Source organism: Lygodium microphyllum, chromosome 15 (assembly GCF_053477565.2).
Source record: "Lygodium microphyllum isolate KBCC chromosome 15, Lygodium_microphyllum_v1.1.10, whole genome shotgun sequence".
In the NCBI taxonomy this organism is placed as follows: Eukaryota; Viridiplantae; Streptophyta; class Polypodiopsida; order Schizaeales; family Lygodiaceae; genus Lygodium; species Lygodium microphyllum.
Window position 1 is genome coordinate 115,931,334 of NC_141149.1, and position 18,507 is coordinate 115,949,840.

Below are 18,507 nucleotides of genomic sequence, written 5' to 3' on the forward strand. Positions count from 1 at the left end.
TTTGGTAAAAAGGTAAGCAAATCACCTCTCTAAGAAGTATCTCTTTGAGCGAGGGGGGAAAGCAGTGCTTGTATTCAAGACTCCCATGGGCAAGCTTCTAGAAAAATTGAAGATGAAATGGAGTGGCTTGTTTTGGATTTTTCATGCAAATACTTCTAATTATTTCCACCTAATTGATTTATAGGGAAATCTCCTTCCACATCTAGTTGATAGATTTTGATTGTGGCACTATTATGTGGACAAATTGGTGTGCCCCTTTTCTATTACTTTAGAGAGCCCTTTTGAGATGGCTCCTTCCATGTGTAATTTGGATTGTCCCCATTCCAATCCTGACATCTCGATGATCATCATAATCCAAATTGAATGCGATCCCAAATCCACCACTTATAATGATGTAGGCCTTATTAAATGTTATTCATCATGTTTTAGCTTGATCTCTATTACAAGCAGCGATACAATGCATCAAGAGGTGCATGATACTCATTATTCCTTATTTCTATATCAATTGACATGGCAAACATGCATTGGCCACATTCAAACATGTCATCCTCCATGAATCTAGGCCCCTTAAAAGTAAAATTTTCATCGACTTTCTCTTCAATACGATTTCTATTCTTACCATCACCACTTTGTATTCTAAGACGCACTGTGACTCTTGTGTTCTCTTTGTCATTGCTCACTTCTCACAAGTGAAAACCATACTCAACTCTATCCTTCACCTCAAAAGGGTTACCCCATATGTTCTTAGGCCACAAGGAGGCTATCAACCCATGGATCCATCACATGCATCTTGACACCTTCCTTGTGTTACCATGGGAGAGCACCCCAATCCACCTTGAGGCCAAGTCAATTATTCTACAAGTGTATGAGGGCCCTCACATTGCAATGGGAGGCCATACCTATGACCTTACCCCCAACATGTGCAAGAGCACCCTTACCTGCCTATGGATGGTGCATATGAGAGGTTCCCTCTCTACTTCCCATCTATGACATGGAAGCTATCTTCACCTTGATCACCAAGAATGAGTATCACCTCAAGGGCCTTGTAGGTGATCACAGCCTCAAACACGAGGTACTCAAATTATTTTTAGAAGGTTTGTATTTGCAAGCCAAGGCCTTGAATATCTCATACATGGTAGCCTCCATGTTTTTCATGTCAGATGCCTCAACCATTGTGGACATGTGTTCTTCTTGATCGCCTCCATATGGAGTACAAGCCCATGGTGACCCACTCCTTAGATGTGAAGTCGTTGAAGGCCATGTTGTATTGCCAACACTTTACATTCCTCTTTTGCATTGCCATAGTGAATCCATCCCACTTCATTCTTGCACCACTAATGCCACCCATACCTCTCTTTCATTCCCATAAGCTATTGCTTCCTCTATAATCGATGCCACCTATACCACATGGGGATGAAAGATGATGTGCTATAGGAGGATGAGGCATCTACTTTTGTAAGACATTACAAAAACAACACTTGTGAAGATAACCCCCCCAAGATACTACATAGCCCAGCTCTACAGTGGATTCATCCAACTTCAATTAGGGTAAGCTAGACTTTAAGTCTCGCTGTGCTCTGCTAGTTCAGTCCTCTTGAGGCCAAAAGGGAAATAGGAAGGAAAATTTGAAAACTGGTAGCTATTTTTTTGCCACCATCACTGGAACTACCATCTAGATTGTCCCAACACCAACCCTAAATATCTAGCCCACCTCTACCCTGTCAAAGTGATCATCCCGATAGAGTTTTACCTTAGAAGCAGCACTGTTAACCCTAGCTCAAGACGGAAGAAAAAGAAGTAAAATACAAATGCAATGGAAGAAGCAGGATAGAGAACAAGCAAGGCACAAGGGCGGCCTCAAAAATCAAGACAAAGGCAAAAAGTATATTTTTAAATGCAAGGCGCCCTAAAAACTATTGTAAAAGAGTGCCAGGCTCCCTCTTATGAAAAATTAAAAGGTAGGTGGACATAGGCTAAAGAATAGGGCAAGTAGAATGGAAATGGAAAAGAGGACCATGCCACAATGGCCGACCATGTAAAAAAGGGATGGGTGCTTAAGGGATTATAGGGCATGTATATAAACTCCAAAAAGTGAATGAGATCTCATTCTTTGGTGTGTGGAAAAAGTGGACTCATCTTCTTCTCTCCTTCTCGTGTCTCTGATTGCTTGTGAGTGCTTGAGGGAGGGAGTGCGAGTGAGTGAGAGAGTGATTGTGTAAGGGTGAGGGATCTTGAAGGTGAAGCTCTCCATCATCTCCTCTCTTCTTCTTCTCTTCTCTTCTCTTTTCTCGTCTCGCATGTGGCTATGGAGGATGGAGCTTGGAGGAGGAGGCTTGAGGATGCTTAAGCTTGCATCACGAATCGTGGAGCTACCAAAGTGCTTGAGGGAGGAGGAAACTCATTTGGGCATCAATGTAAGCTCACTACACCCTGGTAGGATCAAAGGCACGTCAGCTAGGTAAGAGATAGCCATAGGTGCTAGCTTGAAAGGCTTGAAGGAATAATGAGTTTGTGGGTCTTGGCGGTTGAGCGTGAGCTCCCTCTACATTTTGGTTTTGTTGCCGAGACCAACGGATTCAAGCTTGAGCACTTGTGCGCCTCAAATCTAGCATCGAAGTAAGGATTTCATCCCCAAACCAGGGCTTGAGTTAGATAGGAGGTTTGGGTTTTAATCCGTGCTACAAGTAAGTATTTTTGGTTTTTGATGATTAGTTGAGTGAGAGAAATCATTTCAGTACTTTGCCTTTGATTTTTGTTGAATTTAGAGTAGGTTAGGATCGAGAAATCGAAGCGGAAAGCTTAGGGTTTGCTGCTGTAAAACAAGACCAAAAAAGGCATAAATAGGGAAAAAATGAGTGCTTAGATGTGTTGGAATCACAAGGGGAGTGATAAAAAAGATTAAGGTTATACCTAGCAAGGGTTTAAGACCTCGGGATGCAAGGGAAAGCCTCATTTGCAATCCTAGCTTAGAGAGAGAGAGAGAGAGAGAGAGAGAGAGAGAGAGAGAGAGAGAGAGAGAGAGAGAGAGAGAGAGAGAGAGAGAGAGAGAGATTGGGTGATGAGCTTGGTATTCCTTCAGTCTGAACACTAGGTATATAAAGAGAAAATGGTAATGTGAAGACTCCATTGAGTGATCCAATGATACATAAGTCTAGCAAGGTAAGATATCTTATAAGAAGATCTAGTTTTGAGGGTTATGTAGCTCACCATTATGCTTATATGGTAAAGGTAGTTGAGGATATTGAACCCACTTGTTTTGAGGAGGCTATTGGTCATACTCATCGGGATGCAATAAATGGGTGTATTAGAGGCCAGCATAACTTGGGATCTAGTGCCAATGTTGGTTGTAAGTGGGTCTATAAAATTAATCATAATACATATGGTTCGATTAGCAAGTATGAGGTCAAGTTGGTTACAAAAGGCTATGCATAGATATATGGTTTAGATTATGAAGAGATATTCAGTCCACTTGCTAGGATGGAAAATGTCAGATGTGTGATTGCTTTGCAATAGTCAAAGGGTGGAATTTACAATAAATCAATGTGAACAATATCTTCTTGCATTGTGATTTGTAAGAAGAGGTGTATATGGAGCAGCTAGCAAGTTATGAGGATTTAGAGCATCCCACATATGTATGCAAGTTAAAGGAGCATTGTATGCATTGAAACAAGCACCTAGAGCATGGTCTAACAAGATTGGAGAGTATATTGTCAATGTTGGATTTTAAGTCTCTCATACATATCACTCACTTTATGTGAGAAAAGATCGTGCAGGTTTGGTCATCATAGTCATCTATGTGGATGACTTGATTATTACATGTAATAGTGATAGTGGGATTACTAATGTCGAGGGTTTTTCAAAACAAAAGTTTGAATTTAAGGATCTGGGTGAGCTCGAGGGTTTTTTGAAACAAAAGTTTGAATTGAAGGATCTAGGTGAGCTAAGATACTTTCTATGTGGATGACTTGATTATTACATGTGATAGTAACAGTGGGATTACTAATGTCGAGGGTTTTTTTGAAACAAAAGTTTGAATTGAAGGATCTGGGCGAGCTAAGATACTTTCTTCATATTAAGGTGATTAGATGTGCAAATGGTATATGGTTGTCCCAAAGGTAGTATGGTTTGGATATGTTATCCAAGTATGGTATGATGACATATAAGCCTCTTTTAGTGCCATTGGAGCAAAATGTAAAGTTTAATGTTGACATTGGGAATGAGATAGAAGATTTGCTATGTTGGAGAAGATAGTAGGGATTTTGATCTATATGATAATCACAAGGAGCCATGATATTGGACTTATGAGTTAGTTTATATATGTACATAGGAAACCTCATTTGGACACACTCAAATGCATATTGAGGTATGTGAACTCCACCTTGCATTATGGACTCTTTTATGAGATAGGTAAGGATGTATAGGTATTGAGAGCTAGATTTTAGAACCAATTTTTGAAGTAGAAAAGTGGCCCGAGAGGCTTTAAAAACCAATTTTTCATGGAAAAGAAAAAGGTTGTGAATCGATGAGCTAGAGTTTTCCTAGATGGAGTTCGATGTCAGGAACACAAGTCAATCCAAGTCTACAATCGAAATCTTTTTGACCCCCATTTAATCCCCACAAGGTTTCCGTTGTAAAGCAGCTATGTGATCCAGGAGTCGGAAAGTGTGTGACAGAGGCTAGGATAATAGATTTCGACACCAAAGCTGCCTAGCTAGGATCTTGAATCTGAGTTCATTTGCCTCGCCAAAATGCAAAAATCCACTTGGTCGCAGTGTGAAAACTTAAGCATTGAATCGGTTATTTTGAGTTTTAAGCCTTAAGCCTTGCTTAAGGCTTGGAAAAGCAAAAAATATGAATCGTGGGGGAAGGGGGGTGCCGCTGAAACGGTTTTTTTCACAATGCTCCTTCTTGAATAAAGAAATGGCAATTTATGCTTGTTAGCATTAGGCTGAGGGAAGAGGGCAGTAAGATGAAAATTTTTTATACTCTCCAATGCTTCAATCCACGCGGGAAATGACTGAGTAAATGGAAATATCAGTTTTTAGTCTTTCTCTTTCCTCTCTCCTCTCTCCTCTCTCCTCTCTCCTCTTATTGTGTGTTTCCATGGATATGTATGAGACAGGGTGGACTGAGATGAGAGATTTTGATCATGGGATGATATTAGAGCATAAAAGGAGCGTATATCGAGGTCAAAAGGATCACCAGGCTGTTGGGAAGCATTAGCGGGTCTCCATTCACAAGATACGTACTGCATAAGGTGTAATTTTATGAGTAAGTGGTAGATTATATTGTTTTATTAAGAATTTTGGTTGAAAATTGTTGCATTTGATTGTCAATGCTTTGATTGATCAGAAATGTTAGAGAAATCAAGGAAAATCAATCATTTAACAATTTCTTTCTAAACTCGCAGAACCCACAACATTGTGATTATAAGGAAAATCATGCAGTTTTTGGGGTTTTGTCGTGTGTATAGTGTTCATATGGGATGGAATATGATAGAAAAAATTTTCTTAATAAGATCAATTAGTCTAAATCAATAAATCAAAAATATTTATATTTATTAATAAATAAATAGCAAAAATAAGAACAAATAAAAAATAGGTTTTTTGAAATAATATTTGTGTTTGTGAATATATGGTAAGACTAAGGCATGAGGTTTCATCCCTATCTCTATGTTAAGTGGGTTTTTTTTCTTTCATAAAGGAAAAATACATTAAAAATGCTCCCTAAACCTACCACCAAATGCACAATCTTAAGCAATAGTAGGGAGAAGGGGGGGTGCTAAGTGCTTATAATATATTGAATTTTGATATTTTTCTGATTCATGGCATATAGGATACATGTGGTTTAAAATTAAGAGGGTCCAATAGCACAAGAATGCTCGGTGCTGGTCCCAAGCAAAGCACCAATCTCGAGTTAGAGAAAAGGTATGAAAACATGTGTTTTTGCATCTTCAAAATGTTGGTTGCCAATAATGAAATTATTTGAGCACTAAGAATCACACACAATTGCATTACACGCAAAACATGGTATCATCTTGGATGCACAACAATTGTTTTCATGAATGATGACCTACGTTGAGTGTGAAAGGTAACCTAAGCTGTAGGGTTAGTGGTTCATTCTTTGGGGAATATTCAGTGAGAACTATCTATTATTTCTTGGATCAATCAATTAAAAGAGTAGATAATGTTTTGTACATGCTTTATGTGTTCACGATGCATCTTGGGGCCAATCCCCAAGGTGTAGAAGAGCCGTAGTGGGGCCACGGCAATTAGTCAAGAGGAACTCCCTTTGTCTGTGCTTACATGGTGTATTACACTGATATATGTAGGGACTCCCTCTCTGAGGAGTGTGGGAAGGGTTAGCCATTGGAATACTATCCATAAAAATGCAAAGTTCTACATTAGAGGTTAGGGTAGTCTACCCCTTAGACGCTCCTGGCCGCAAGGCTATGATGAGGGGTAGTTTGGGTGTGTAGTGGGCCCAGCTAGTGCCTTAGAGCCAGTGCCCATTTTAGGTCCCAATAGGTGGTGCGTTTGCCAGGAGAGCCGCTAACAAGGGGCAGTATCTAAACCTTTGCCAAAAAGGGACTAAAAATTCATAACCTTGTCTATTAAGGCTACACTAAAGTACTTGTAAAATGGTGCTTACCCAGGGTCTTAAACACTTGGCTTGCTCTATTCAAGATCTCCTTATGGATCTAATCACTTACGTAGAGATTGAATCCTCGACACGAGATTATTTATATAACATGGATAGTAAGCACCTAGTTTTCAGCCTATCCTCTAGTATGATGGCATGGGTCGAGGTTCGCCTCAGTGCAGTCTCTATTCAAGAACCACTATGTGCATCCATCCATCAACCTAGAGGATATGCATCAAGCATGTTGGAACCAGTGGCAATCATGGCATCGACCAATGATCATGCTAAAGCCGTAATGTTGTGGAAAAGAGCAGATATACAATGGAATTTAGTTGTGGCTGAAATGTCCCATGTGGTGGGTCACCATGCTAAAATATTAGACCTCACATGGATGTTGGAACCCTTGGTTGTTAAGGGAAAGCCGTTTCTCAAAAGACCTGATCCTCAATCTCTAAATAATGTTGATATATCTGCTTTAGATGAAGGGCAAAAGCTCTTGCATAAATCCATTACGGAATGGCCTTTGAATGGGCAAGGTATGGAAGATCCTCTGAGGAAGGATCCGAATGATATGCTAAAGGTCATAAGACTCCATAGACCACTCTGTGAGTTTGCAGACATGGAATTCCATGGAGCAAGTAACCTTCCTACACCAATAAAGGTGGAAACAGAAGAGATTAGGGGCCCTGAGATGCTGGAACTAGGTCAAGATGAATATGAAGACCTTGATGGCACAGTGTTGATCCCAAAGAAGAGGACTAAGTGCCCTCGTCTTTATAGGGATCTCCCAATTTTTTATGGGCTACTGGATGAGGATCCAATGCTATACTTGAAAGAATATGGCCTAATTTTCCTTGCAAATGGGTTCGATGATCTACATCGAATGCCTGTGTTCTCGAGCACCCTAAAGGTAGGGGCTAGGAAATGGTATTGGAACCTCCCAAGAGGGCTAGTCAAATCATTTAAAGAATTATGTGATAGAATTTTGGATGAATATGAAAAGACGGTTCCCATGACTTAGGACTTGGGGCAGCTTATGTAGGTTTGGTAAGAGTTATATACCTCCGTCAAAGAGTACAAAAGAGCCTTTGATGGCATTTTAAAGCTTTGGCCAAGGGAAGTCAGTCAATTACCAAAAGATGTGCTTGGTGAACTCTTTGTCAGCAGCTTGGAAATCAATACACAATTCCAAGTTAGGATGAGAAACCCTAAGTCATTGAAGGCGGCGAAGGTTCAAGTCAATGATTATGAGAGATATGTTCAAAAGTGTTGGGAGAGCTATTGGACTTTTCCCCACACCCTTGAAATTCATAAGGATTGGCAACATTTACTGAATGTTAGTCATGTTGGAGGTGTAAATGATAAGTACATTAGGGAGCTTGACATTAACTATAAAGATTTGAAGGACCCTGAACCCTAGCTTCCTAGTGCAGTCAATCCCATGTTCCAAAGCCATGAGCTAGATGGAAATTGATGTAGACCTAATGGGGGAAGCAGGGTGGTTAAGAAAACCCTCAATGGTCTAAGTTTGAAACGAAGTCATGTCAATGAGATGACACCCCACAACATAGTTGATATATGCTACTATGTGAAGGCTATCTCAACTACTAAGAGCCAAGGTGATAGGAAATCTAGGGTTTACAGTGATAAAGATCCACCTAGAGTTGAATCTAGTAAAAGGATCCAATTTGGAGAAAGTGAGAGATAGTAAGCCAGCCGAGATCGAGATAGATTGGTCATCATGAAAGAATGTAAAAATAGAAGGAGCGATGGCGAGTCATGCAAAGATTAAAAGGAGATGGGTTTGAAGGCCCAAAATCTCTAAATGTGTGGCTGGTGTGCTAGACAAGAGGCCAAGAATTCCATGCGGATATCCTATGGTCAATTCCCAAGTGGATGAGACTAGAGGCTATAATGATATATCCAACAATATGCACCGCTCTAGGATGCATTGATGTGATGGGCCTAGGATTGAAGCCCTACCTAGTTTGGGTAGTAACAATGACACATTCAATATTCCAAATAGGGAAGGGTCAAATGAGCCGAAATCCAAGGATCTCTCTGTAGGAGAGGTCTTTGGGAAGCTGGAATGACCAGTCTATTTGGATGATAAGACACTCGAGCCCAAGGAGGTCATTCATTTAGCTAATAGCACACAAAAAAGAATAGCCCATCTTGATATTATATTAGTGGAAAGGCTTGGACTTATGGATATACAAAAAGTCCAAGTTTAAAACTCAATGATGGAATTATAGTGAGTTAGCATGCATATCTGGTATGAGGCTAGCCCTCACATCTTGTGTCACTTTGGTTTAGCTCAGTTAGTCTAATAAAATGCAATTTACATGCCAAGTAGACCATATTTGGCTAGAGCAAAATTATCTATGTTTTTAAGGCCAACATGACCATTTCTTTTGTCGCAATATCATTTATTTTGTTAGGCCAAGAGGACAAGTTATTTGTAGTGAAATGTCCCATTTTGTTAGGCCAAGAGGACCATGTGTCTATTTAGTGCGGTGTCATGATGCTGCGCATCCACTACTGTGAAACCTGAGGGCAGAGTTTTTTGTCGAGAATTTGATCTCATTAGTAAGAGTCATTAGGAATTTGTTTTTCGTTGTGTGTGTCTTTTTGTTTGCATTTTGCATGACGCATGAGCACATGTAGTTAGGCTAGGCACATTTTCTTCAGTGTATTCATAATTTTTGTGGAAGCATCATTTGATTGATTACATTGCATGGATTTTAATTTTCATTTTTCAAATCACATGAATGATTGGGCACACGAAGTTTTGTTTCATAGCATATTCTTGCTAGGGCACATTGTATGATAAACAAGTTCATATGAAGAGAATTTGAAGACTCCAAGGGTGTGTACTTCACAATGGAATTTATGGAAGAAGGTATATGAAGGATTATGGATAAGTGAGAATATACAAGGGATGGCGAGATTCAATAATGGCATAAAATATGAATTAGAGATACTCAGGATGTCAAAATACTATTTGGATCAGAAATTTGAATACATTGAGGAACTTGTGATTAAACTTAATTGGATTTTGAATAATGTTTGTCATTATTCTAGAGGTACCAAACTAGAAAGCATCAACTGGAGCTTCTCCAAAGCTAAAAGATGACATCAGCATTGAGGCATATTTACATGCAGTCTTCTCTGAAGGACTGCAAATGCAATCAAGCAAATACTAAATACACATGCACTGGTGGTAGATTTGAAGCTTTCTGTAATAACTATGCTTCAATCAATGCATGGAACTCTTCAAGAATTGCTTCAAAAGTATTACAAATGGACAGAAAAATTGAACTATCCTGAAACTAAAGAGACAGACTAGCAAAAGTATCAAACCTCATCAACGAATGACAAAAAATTGGAGCATGATGGCAACAAGAGCTCCCAACTACATGATTGGACTTCTTGTGGGGAAGCAAGTGTGGCACATCTCCTATTCAAGTGGTATATCATGATAACTATGGTGTGTACCCAATTGAAGGACCTCGGTTCAAGTCTATGCAAGTCTATGAAGATGCACAACTATTTTTTGTACCTTCCTATGTGAAGTGTGTGCGAATGAGTGGAGGGTTGAATGACAAAGATATCAACCATACAATTGTTCATGTTAGTAGATCTTGCAGTAGATGCCATACTTTAGGTGCTCTGTTGGATGCGATCATATATTTGTTTTTCCAAGTGGAGCTGGTGCTCATTTGTTTAAAGATTGGGCGGTATATACTTGAATCGGTCCATTTTTCTTACACATGAGGGAGACCGAACAGACAAGCGAGGAGCAAGTGCTTTTAATACTATGAAAGATATCATTATCCCTGGAAATGCTGATGAGACAATATCCTTAGTTATATCTGCATCAGATGTTTTGGTCCAACCATCGACTGATTGCAGTGTTATCTAACTGAAGAAGATCGGGAAGAAGAACGCGACGTACAAGAGGAGCATTAGATGAATGCCAAATGGGGTATGTACAAGATAGACCTCGTCAGCTAAGAAGACAACGGTTCATTACTGCATTAAAGCTCTCTGAACCAGCTCAAAGTGCTAATGCTGCTGATGACAGACTCTTGGTCCGAGAAGCTGTCATTGCGCTTGCTGGAGCTTTTGCATGCATGGTCAAAGGACACACTACCAGCACAAGTTGATGCTACGAAGGGAGATATAACAAGAAAACCTGAAAGAGACAACAACATCAGCAAGGTGGTTGTGTGGATTTTCGAGCAAAGCTCAATTAGTCTTTTGGATCCTGTGAATTGTCCCAGCAAGAAGCAGGTCATTGATGATGAACATGGTGGCGATAAAACTATGGAAGAACGTCTTCAACTGAAGAAGAGACATAGATGTCACTACAGTGCCCGAGAGTTGACGTAGGAAATGATGATGGCAATTTGACAGCAAACGCTGTGGTGATGGGTCTGGCACGTAGAAGGGCAACTAATTTTTATGAGGACGACATGACAAAGCACAATGATGATGACTGCTGCTAAGGGTGGCAGGTCGATAATGGCTGATTTGGCAGTTGCTATGGCATAATTCAAGAAAGTAAAATAGCTTTTCTGGAATGCATGATGGCAATTATTGCAGGACTTTCAAAAGGTGCAGTAAAAGGCCTTAAGGGCTTTTATGTTTTGGCCTTAACGACTTAGGCTTTTTCAACCTTAGAGAAAAGCTGAAACTCAAAAATCTTTATGCTTTTTGGAAAGTATGAATATCTTGAAAAATCTTCATTTTTTTATCGATGAGATGAAGACATTATTACAAACTCTTTCTTCAACCATTATGATGCAAAATCAGCAAATACAGTTATCTGTGCAGTAGTAGCAGCAGTTACATCAGTAGCAATTGGATCAACAATGGTTGTTGCATCAAGAACAAGAGCATACGCATGGTGGGACCAAGGCGATTGAGGCTATGGTTAGTGAGCAAAAATTATTTGATGGTCAGAATTTTTCAGACTATATTAAAGCCTTTGAAAGCTAGATGTGCTTCTTTGGAGTTTCGACCAATTGGAGCAATTATTTATTACCACTTGTCACACCTGTTTTGCAAGTTAGAGTGATAGATTTGTTTATGCATGACTCTAACTAGAATGTTTTCAAGAAAGCGCTTAAAGATAAATATTTTTTGGAGGATTATGGTATTGCTACGTGAAAGACATTTAGAGAGTGGGTTTATTAGCCCAACAAAGGACTCGTTGCTTCTGAGGAGTTTGAAGAGCGATATAACCAGTTGAATGCACTAGAGCAAAGAGCTCTAAACTCAGAGAAAGTGGAGTTATTCTTGTAGGCTACTGATCCTGCACTTCACGATGAGTTGAGAGAATTGCAAGAGGACCGTACGTAGCCTATGGGATTGAAGATGCATTGGTAGGATGCTGTCGATGCAGTTTCTAAACTGATAAAGAGGCAGAGATGGAAGGCTTGCTTGCAGAACAGAATGTAGTCACCATCAACGATGTCTTCTCCTACCACGACCTCTCCTACTTCTCTTGTTGCACCATCCACTACTTTTCCTATTTCTCATTTGTGTCTATGTCTATGCCTATTCCTGCTGCAACTATCAAACCATTAGCAAAACCGACTGTCGAAGATATGGTGGAGGAGATTTCAAATAACTTAAAAGACCTGCAAATTAGGATGACTAGAATGGAGCAACATCCACTTAGTCCAGCTCCAATTTCAGCCCCAACTTCTTCTACTCCAGCAAATTCTTCCAGAAATGATCGTGTTCATCATTGCATGTGGTGTGATAGTCTAGACCATGAGCAGAAGGACTGCCAAGATTTTGAAGAGGCAAGAAGACTGAAGTTGGTAATATGGAAGGACAATATGATATGTTTTGGAGATATAGTGCAATCGATTAAACCAAATTTCGGTAAGGATGGTATGAAGAAATTGTTAGAGGAGTCTCTTTTGCGCTCTTCTTATGTGATGTGAGAGGTGGCAAGAGAAGCCGCTACCTATGGCCTTCAGTTAGAGTAGTTGCCGAAGGACAAATCTCCTTTATGGTCTTATGCACTACATGCAGAGAAAAATGGAAAAGCTTCATCATTTGAACTTTCAGCCATAGGTGATGCGATCAGGAAAGGGATTGGATGGGATGGTCGAGTTGATGTCTTTTCCATCTATGCTTATTTGGAAAAATCTCAAGGATTTGAAGCGCTTATTGAGGAGAAGCAAAAAAGAGATAATGATCAGCCTGAAGGTATGAAGAGGATGACTAGGAGGAGTGATCCAATTTCTCAGCCTTCTTCTTGAAGATTGAAGAAGAGTATGGCTGATGTTCAGAAGCTGAAAGTACTAGAAGATCAAAAAGTCCCGAAGACAAAGGATTCGAAGCCAAAAAAGCAATCTAGATTCAAGCTGCTTTCAAACATTGAGACAACTATGGACTTGAAAAAGGTACTTGAGGATCAAATTCTTAAACAGCAAAATTGAATTTACTCTTGGAGAAGTCTTGGGGATTTCCAAAAGAGAATTTTATGATGTTATCATTGACGTCATTAAAAGAAAATGATAGGTTATTGAAGAGCCGACACAAGATATAATCCATTGAGAGGCTTTAGCAGTCTGTTTACTGCAGAATAGAGAAAGTGGAAAAAGAGGCATCAAGAGGAAAAGGTGCCTCACAAGAGAACGGGCTCAAAAAAAAATCTAAAAGCATGGGAACAACCACCAGGAGTCCAAGGTGCAACCATGGAAGCTGCAAAAAAGCCAAAAGCAAGAAGGCGCACCTTTAAATATAAAGGCACAACCAAAATCTTTGTAACCATGGACAGGTAGTAGGACTAAGCTCCCTCCTATTCAATTTGTAACCATGGACATGTAGTAGGACTAAGTTAGAAAGTTAGGGCAAGGGAAAAAGGGCCTAGCCAGCCATGTACAAAGGGGATGGCTGCCCAAGGGAAAGAAGGCATGTATATAAGCCAAAAAGTTAATGGAAACTCTCATTTTTGGCATGTGGCAAAAAGGCTTTTTCTTCTTCGTCTCTTCTCTTGTCTTCTTGCTTGTGCTTGAGTAAGGGAGTGAGGGAGAGAGAGAGAGAGAGAGTGAGGGAGTGAGTGTGTGAGAGTGAGGGATCGAGGAGAAAAATCTTCCCATCTCCTCTCTTCATCTTCTTCTCTTCTCTTCTCTTCTCTTGTCTCACGCGGCTATGGAGGATGGAGCTTGACGGAGAGGGATTGAGGTTGCTTGAGCTTGCCTCAAGGATCGTGGAGCTACCGATGTGTAAGAAAGAGGAGGGTACTCGATCAAGCATCAACATAAGCTCACTACACCCCATAGGTAGGGAGAGTGCGTCAACTATGTGAGAGGTAGCCATGGCCTCTCGGCTTGAAACGCTTGACCAATAAGTGGTCCATAGGTGTCTCGGGAGTTGAGTGAGAGAGCTCCCTTCATTTTGGTTCCATTTCTAAGACCAACAAATTCGAGCCTTGAGCACCGCGCGCTTTGAATCAAGCATGGAAGTAGGGTTTCATCCCTGAATCAGTACTTGAGGTAGATAGGAGATTTAGGAGTGTTAATCTTCGAAACAAGTAAGTATTTTGGGTTTCTAATGTGTAGATGAGTAGGTTGATTCAGCACAAGCTTTGTCTTGTGATTTTTGTTTGCATTAAGGTAGGATAGGACCAAAATATTGTGAGAAAATAGTAGGGTTTTGCTGCTGTAAATAGGGCACAACTAGGAAAAGAGGTGGAAAAAGATAGGCTTGCAGACCTAATAACTAAAGAGGGTGAGTTGGAAGGTAAGGACTGAGTAAGGCAAGACACTAGAACTCCAAGGATAGGGGAAAAGAGCTCATTTTTGCACACTAAGAGTGAAAGAGAGAGAGCTTGAGAGAGAGAGAGAGAGAGAGAGAGAGAGAGAGAGAGAGAGAGAGAGAGAATTGTAGGTCAAAGAACAAATCATGCTCGTTAATTCGGAGTTTTCCGGTCAACCCAGGTATACACAAACTTTTCTTGCTGTGTATTTGCTTGATCTGGAAAGTCTTGTAGGCAGCTGCAACCACTGTGTGGAAAAATCGGCCAAAAAGAATCAACACACCGTCAGGCTCGTAGTCGCGGACCACTGTGTCTTGGTTCGACTCCCAAAATCGGGACCATCCGACTATCGGAGTCGGACCATTCGACTGGTCCAATTGGACCACCCATCAATCAAACCACATGGTCCGATTGGACCCAGACCCCGCGACCAATTAGACATCCACCTCAATCGAACCACCTATCCAGTCAAACACCCAATTTCCAGCCCACCAATCGGACTACACAAAAAATTGGACCAGACTTTGAGTTGGACCCCAACCCGATCTGATTGAATGCTCCAGTCAGACCATTCGACTCTCAGAATCGGACAGGGAATCGGACCAGTTGGGCAAAATACAAAAAACTGGGAATAGGACCACCTCCTAGGTTGGGACCAATTGGGATACACTCCCGAACATCCTTAGATGCCCAATCCGACTCGCCGAAGCCGAAAACTAGAGAAGACCACAACTATATAGTCTAGAAGCGACCTCTAGCAGCCTACTGGCCTGACCTAACTTAGAGCCAAAAATCGACCTTTATATGGTAATCCATCCTTGATAGATGTAGAGGGAGCAGTATAGATCTCTGAAAATCCTTAGGAGTGACTAGAGACCACGCTTAGAGCCATACTAGGTCATAGGGGGTAGCCATACCTATATGATTGTTTTGTTTTGCTTGCACACCCCACAGTGATTTATTTCACACGAGTGTACCAAGACTCACGGAAAGCTTGATTTTGCACCATGCACAATAGAGCACCCAACACTGAGTGTACATAAGTTGAGGATTGTTTTCAATAACAAGGAATACATTCAAACTTAATAACTCAAAGGAACCCACCAATAGGAGGAGATCCCAAAACATAGTTGGGTGCTTCTCAGAGCCCCATTGATAGGACCTTCTTAATGTGAAGACTCGGATCTAGGACATGTCTATGACAAAAGTTACAGAGGATGAAATATGAAGAATGAACTCATGAAGACATTGGCACTGACAAGTCAAATTGTCACACAAGTGAATTAGGTTCCAAGATTGAGACTTGGACTCACAAACACAATCTTGTGTATTGACAGTGACAAGGACACTTTACTAGAAAGAAAAGAGTACTATCATTTTATTAGAAAAGAGTGCAAGTACAATGCTTTATAGGAATTGAATGGTAGCACTTCTCCTATTGTGGATATGGGATTCTGGTCCTGAGCCCTCACTGCTCCTTATAAAGGGATTGAAGTAGGTGTGATTGCAAATATCTCAATACTTAGATGGCAGCAGGACTGAAAGGACATCAAGATTGAGGGCAAAGCACTACCAGAGCTACTCGAACTGATCGCCAACCTCCTGGAGCGAGAAGCAAGAATGATGTCACGAGCAAACGTAGACTAGGGAAACAATTAGCTGGACTTGGGTGAATTCCCCAGTCGCGGTCCAAGACATGGTCAATGAATATGACCTACTAACCAGAACAGTAATCCATGGTTGAGAGCGGAATTTTGATGTCGAGAAGTGCTTAAAAATAGCTAAAAATTACGAATATCAAGGGAAAAATATTCAACGTCGAAGGCGGTGGCTCGATCTAGGACGATTTTAAGCATCAAAGTGCTTTAAAGGCGCCCGAGCGACACTTGGAGATTTTTGATAATTTTTCAGATTGCCGTGCGGGTTGTCAAGAGTTACCGGCCAATGCGGGATGCCAAGTCGAACGCCCAGGATTTTTCAGAGCTCAATTCGAAGTCCAAACGGGGAAATGGCCAAGAAACCGAGCAAGATACGAAAAGGTGGACCAAACTTTGGTCAAGTGGTCATGACCTTTGGGGGGGACATGTAGCATTTTAATCTAGCACAAAGCATGGCATCTTTGAGGAGGCAAAAACCGTGAGGAGGAGGGCGCCATATCTATGCCGAAAAATGCGCTCCATGGCTTGATCATGGATCTCCAGCCTCAATGCAACCTACCCAATGGACATTGGGCAGTGAATCCCCTCTGTCTGCTAGTCATTTCGCCGCCCTTCGCTCGCGCAATGGTGGCCTCAATGGAAATCTCAGAAATCAGTCTTTCTCTCTCCTCCCTCTCTCTCTTCTAGAGGCAGATTCATGTGGGAAGAAGAAGGATCGACGGATGCTTGTCCAACCGAGATGGGATTGCTCCGTGATGCAAGAGGAGGGTAGATTGCTGATTCCGGACTGTCATGGACATTAATGGCTGTTGGAAATCAGTCCCGAAGCATGGCAAATAAAAACCCGCAACCCGCAAAGAACAGTAATTTTATTTTTACAAAGGGAATTGATGTTTTATGCAATTTGCTTCATGAATACTTTGTTCCCATGGGCTGATTATGCATTATGATGTTGTTTGCTATGAGTTTGATCAGTTTATACTCAGAAAATCAGAAAATCATAAGTGTTATTGAAATTAATGGTATAAAACCAGTAAAACATGCATTTTAGAGACAAAATGGGGGGTTTTTTGCAAAATAAAGGGGAAACATGAGATATAACATCAATAAAACCTGAAATTTTGCTGTTAAAGAACCTAAGGGCCACAGCCCATAATCAATTTCAATTTATAGTCATTTTTTATTGAAAATAATACAGGAAAAAAACCAAAAAATGGTGAAAAATGGGTTTTAAATGGGAGAAAATTAGGAAACGATAAAAAGAAAATTCCAGAAAATCACATAAGTGTTTGTGCAATGTATAATGAAGATAGAGCACAAGGTTAGCCTCGGTTTACCCTCATTTCTATGTTTTTGTCTGTATTTATTGCTTTCTCTACAAAGAAATACACATAAAATGACTCTTACACCTATCAACGATTGCAAAACATTAAATGGTAGGTTGGGGGGAAGTTTGAGCATTAAAGTACAATCTTAAATCTAATTTATGTATTGCATCATGGCTATAGAACGTTGTTTTAAAATAAAGGAAAAGGCAGCATGAGCGTAAGGCTCGGTGTCTCTCCTCGTTTCAATACATGAACGTTAGCATGGAAATCATGAAAAGATTGGTTTCGCACGATGCACAATGCTGATTTTCTTTTGTTTGTACACTAAACCATTCACATTATGCACTATGCATGGTTCATGGTATCGAAAGAAAAATCTCCTGGACTGCATAGCAATTGTTTTCTTAGGACTTTGACCCACGATTGAGAGTGTGAGGTTATCCCTTGCCATAGGGTAGAGGGTCGATTTCCTAAGGGACTGTGAAGTGAGGAAGCATGGTATATCTCCTGGAAATACGAGAAATATAAAAGAGAGGAGTTTGTGCTCGTTTGTGTTATATGTTTAGCAGCGCATCAAAGGGCCAATCCCTGCGATGTAGGAGAGCTACAGTGGGGCTCCGACTATTAGTCGGTGGAGTGCCTCCTATATATGTGTAATCGAGGCTTTATGCCTAAGTACTTTGGTATCTCCCTCTGAGGAGTTTAAGGGAAACGTTGGACTATGAACTATAAACACATGAATTAAGCTTTAGGGCAGTTTGTCCTTCAGCATTAGATTGACGCTCCTGGTCCGCGAGGCCATGAGGGTGTTTGTGTGTCATGAGCATGAGGTCCGGCTAGTGCTATAGCCAGTGCCGGCCCATTTCAGGTCCCATCAGTGGTGCGTCTGCCGGGAGCCACTTATAAGTGGTGGTTTTCAGATCTAGGGTTTCTAGGGACCAAAAGTAAGTTGGTTTATGTCCTCTGACAAGGATCGTCAAGCCGAAATCCAGAAAGTAGAACGTGCTGAGAGGGCTAGGCGGCGGTTAGAGATCGTAAGCCGTTATTCTCCTCAAAGGAGTAGCCCAGTACGTATACGAAGCAGTGGTCTTAGTCA